The sequence below is a fragment of the Grammomys surdaster genome, unplaced genomic scaffold (assembly GCF_004785775.1).
Source record: "Grammomys surdaster isolate TR1022 unplaced genomic scaffold, NIH_TR_1.0 61, whole genome shotgun sequence".
In the NCBI taxonomy this organism is placed as follows: Eukaryota; Metazoa; Chordata; class Mammalia; order Rodentia; family Muridae; genus Grammomys; species Grammomys surdaster.
The window spans coordinates 4,089,917-4,094,400 of NW_021604563.1; positions in this window are offsets into that span (position 1 = coordinate 4,089,917).

The following is a 4,484-nucleotide window of genomic DNA, read 5'->3' on the forward strand; positions in this document are numbered from 1 at the left end:
GGATGCCCTAAGTCCTGATGAGACTTGATGTGCCAGGGCAAGTTGATACACATAGGGGCTTCCACTTCTCTGAGTAGAAGGATAGGTGAGAATAGGAGAAGGGGGGGTGGTAGGGTAGGACTGGTAGGAGAGGAGGAAGGGGGCTGTAAATGTGATAGGAAGTGAATAATTTTTTTTATTTATAAAACATTTTTTATTGGATGTTTTATTTACATTTCATATGTTGTCCCCTTACCCCATCCCCCACCCACCCGGGAACCCCCAATCCCCTCACCCCTCCTCCTTCTTCTCTGTGGATGTAACCCCTACCTACCCCCCCCCTACTCCCACCTCCTCACCCTCAAATTCCCACCCCCTGGGGCATCCAGCCTTCATGAGGTCAAGGTTCTCTTCTTCCACCTATGCCCAGCAGGGCCCTCCACTCTTACATATTCAGCTGAAGCCCTGGATCCCCCCTAAGTGCTCCCAGGCTGGTGGTTTAGACCCTGGGAGCTGTGGTTGGTTGGTATTGTTGTTCTCCTCATGGGGCCACAAACCCTTTCAGCTCCAATGGTCAGGAAGTGAATAAATTAATGAAAAACAAACAAAGAAAAAAAAACAAAGTAGGAATTAAAAAATTGGCTCAGAGCGAATTGGCACATGAGGCCCCAGGTTTGATTCCTAGGACTACACACATGAGAGAGAGAGAGAGAGAGAGAGAGAGAGAGAGAGAGAGAGAGAGAGATGCACTGTTATTGGATATGAAAATGTTGCTGTGGAAAAGAATATAGAGGTTCCTTCAAATTTTAAAAATAGAATTACCTTATGATAAAACAATATTGTTGCTGGGTATATATCCAACAAAGCATGAGAGCAGGATCTCAAAGACACCTTGGGAGATTCACAGTAGTCAAGAGCAAAAGCAGTCTGACTACTCGTACACAGATGAATAGATAATGTGGCATATACATGCAATGGAACATTATTAAGCTTTTTTTAAAAAATTATTTTCAAATCAAATCATAATTTTTACTTATTCACACAGGGGTTTTAAACATAAAAAGGCAGGACATGGGGAAGGGAATGACACTGGAGCATGGGTGTTCAGGGGGAGTACAGATATCTTTCAGAACAGAGTACCGGCTGAGTGAAGGTTCAGGGGACAGGTCACTATGACTCTGTCTATGATTCATTTGTCCTTATCTAAGTTGGTACTATCCGCCAAGGCTACCTATTTTCAAGGTCTATGACTACACAGGCTGGTAATTTCCACAAAAGCTGCCTGTTTACAATAGCTTATAGCCATCTGTTTCAATGTTTTTCCACAGAGACCCAAGACTTTGTGTTAGCATACATGTAAGACAGGCGTATTGCTGATTTTAGGCCTATGGCTGATTTTAGGCCTTCAGTGTATAAGCAGGGCTGCCCCTGACATCTCCTCCTTTCTCTAGGTATAGAAGGGCTGTGGCAATTCTAATCTTGCAAAGGCAGGGATAAAGGCCTGACCTCCAGTATTTGAAGGGGACTTTGTAATGGCTCCTGTCCCCCTGTCGTTGTCCAGTGAGGCATGAGGGCCATACCCATCCCGATGTCTTTTTCCTGGAGAGGGGATACTTTTGACATCAACCCCTATACAGTCAGGCTTGTCCCTCAGGAAACCCAGAGAGATAGTTTTAACTTTTATTTATATTCCCTTGCATTGCCTAGCCTCACAGCCTAAGCAAGAATTCAGATCGCCAGTCAGAGGGGGTTCTGGGTGGCCCCTATCTGCTTGGTCTAGGGGCAGAAGTCCCCTCTTTTAGGTTGGGTGGAGATGGGTTTTGGGAACACCCTGGATAGAGTAACAACCTCATCTTGAGTCTCGTGGTCCTCCATAGCTAACTTATGATAATGTATCTGAATAGGTTTTGCTGCCAAATTATCTATCTGTTGTTTCACAAAGTTAGTCAGCCTATTTAAGGTCCAGGGACCAAAAGAAATAAGCAAAAATAACCCAATTAATGGTACCAAGATGGGAGGGAATAGGGTTGACAATGTGGAGAGGTTGAAAGCCAATTCTTGTACCAGCTCTCATCTTTCTCTCTCTGTCTTTTCTCAGGGCCTTCTCTGACCTTTCTCATGCTCTCTTTAACCATCCCTGTCTTGTCTATGTAAAGGCAACATTCTTCTTTAAGGGCTGTACACAGTCAAGAGCTGTACACAGTCTTTTCTATTATAAAAGAGTAAATCAAGTCCAATAAGTCCTTTGCAATTTGGGAGGGGTCTCTTTAGACAGCAAAACCAGGGATTTCTTCAGATTAGTGATGCCAATCTCTAGCTGTTTGATGTCCTTGTCAATGGCCCATTGAAGGTCTGAGTAGTATAAGATTGGAGGCCAGCATCTGGATTAGAACTTCTAATAGCAGACATCATGGGTGACTCATTTTTACCTGAGATACTGACTGGGTTAGAGCTCCTGGGAGGCCCTCTTCCTCTGGGATTTGTGAGGTTGAGTACCCGTTATTAAGCTTTTAAAAAGAAATAAATCCTGCCACATACCATAGCATCCACAAACTGTTATACTACATGAAATAAGCCAATAACAAACAGACAAATACATCTTGACTCTGTTACATCAAGTATTTAAATAAAACGTGTAGAATGGCAGTTGTCTGGGGCTGGAGGAAAGAGAAAGGAGAGTCATGTTTGCTAGGTAGATGCTTTCAAATTTGGAAATGAAAATGTTCTACTGATTTGTTGCACAGAGAATCTATGTCTTTACCTGGCATTAAATGACATGAAAGTACACGTGGGGCTATTTTAGGGGAGAGAGGGATCTAATAGGTGGGGGAAGAAGAAACAAGATAAGGCAAAAAGAAAAAAAAGACAATTATTACATGCTTTTTCTCATATGTGTAATACACACATACACACACTCACTCACTCTACTTGTAGGGAGGAAGAAGATCAGTGGAAGGGTGAAGGGAGAAAAGAGACGGTCTTTGGGGCAAATGATGAACATTTATGAAAATACCCTAATGTAACTTTTAATATGTATTTTTTAAATGGAAGAAGCAACAGTGGCTTGAAAAGCACCTTTGAATTGGGGCTTGCAGGCTTCATAGGTACGGAATGTTGCCACAGTGTAAATGAGCCCACAGTTACCCCAGTGAAAGATATCAGACCACATCTCAGCAGACAATTTAACTAGGACTAGACAACTAACCAGTAATCATATAGCTGACCAACTGCTAGACAGCTCAGCATCCGACAACTAACACATATAAGAGCTGCAGCAAAGATTTGCTCTCTAAGATCCAGATATGCAAAACCAGCTGAATACAGCCCAAATTGTTCACCTACATGTTCATAGTTGTTTATTCCACTCAGGGTGAACCCATGGTGATAGCACAGAATATGTGTTTGTATAACATGTAAGAATCCATGTGTATTGATGTCTTGAAGGAACATGTATGAATTTTCTCTTCAGGCTCAATGTGTTCTGTCTTCATGGGAGTGCTTACCATCCATTTGTATGCTTAATCCCAGTTCCTTGCTATGAAGGCATTAGGTTATTTTTAAAATTGTGATACTGAGCATTTTGTTTATATATCTAACCTAAAGCAATATAAACTATGTGACTCAGAGATCCTAAAACAATGAACTGAATCTTCTTTCAAATGGATGGTGGGGAATGAATTTTCTGTTCCCATCCAGTCACTAAGTCTTGATTTATTTTTAATCCAGTCTTTTTTTCATTGTATACCATTGAATTAGCCACATTAGTGAGAAAACTAGGAAAAGTATTTATTGGCAACAAGAATAGATTTTAGTGGGCAGATTCTTCTTATAGATAGATGAATGACACATGTAGCAATTTAAATAGAAAAAAAATATCTACTGCTCTAGTTTCAATCTCTGCTTGGTCTATAAAATGTCATTTTTTTTCTAGTGCTGCATATAGCTGAGAAAGAAAATAGACACTAAGACCTTTATATGTTAATACCATAAAAACCACTAATTGCTTTGCATAAATGCCTTCAACATAATACTAAGGTATGTTTATTGTTCATCTCTATCTATTTTCAGTGCCAGCCAGTCTATGAATGGCACATATCAGAAGGCGATATAGCTAAAGTCAGTCATTAAAATGGCTGAAATCAACATTCTTTTTATTAAGGAAGGCTGCACCATAGCTACACAGTTGGAATTCAAATAAAGAAACTTTTTCTTTTCTATTAAGGAGGAAGTAGATGTCTGGTCTCTCTTAAATCTTGCAATGCAAGGATGTTGTTTGTGTTGTTGTTATTGATGATGATGATGTGTGTGTTTGAATGTCTGTATATATATATGATATGTCTGTGGGTGGGGAGAAAGGAGTGCACTTCCATAAGTACACTAGAGTACTTACCATATGCCCACCATGATCGATATGAATTAGGGCATTTGGATAATGTTCAACAGTGACTCAGTGGGTGATGAGTATTTGTGTGTGGGGGGGCGTATTTACAAGTATAGAGAGTTTA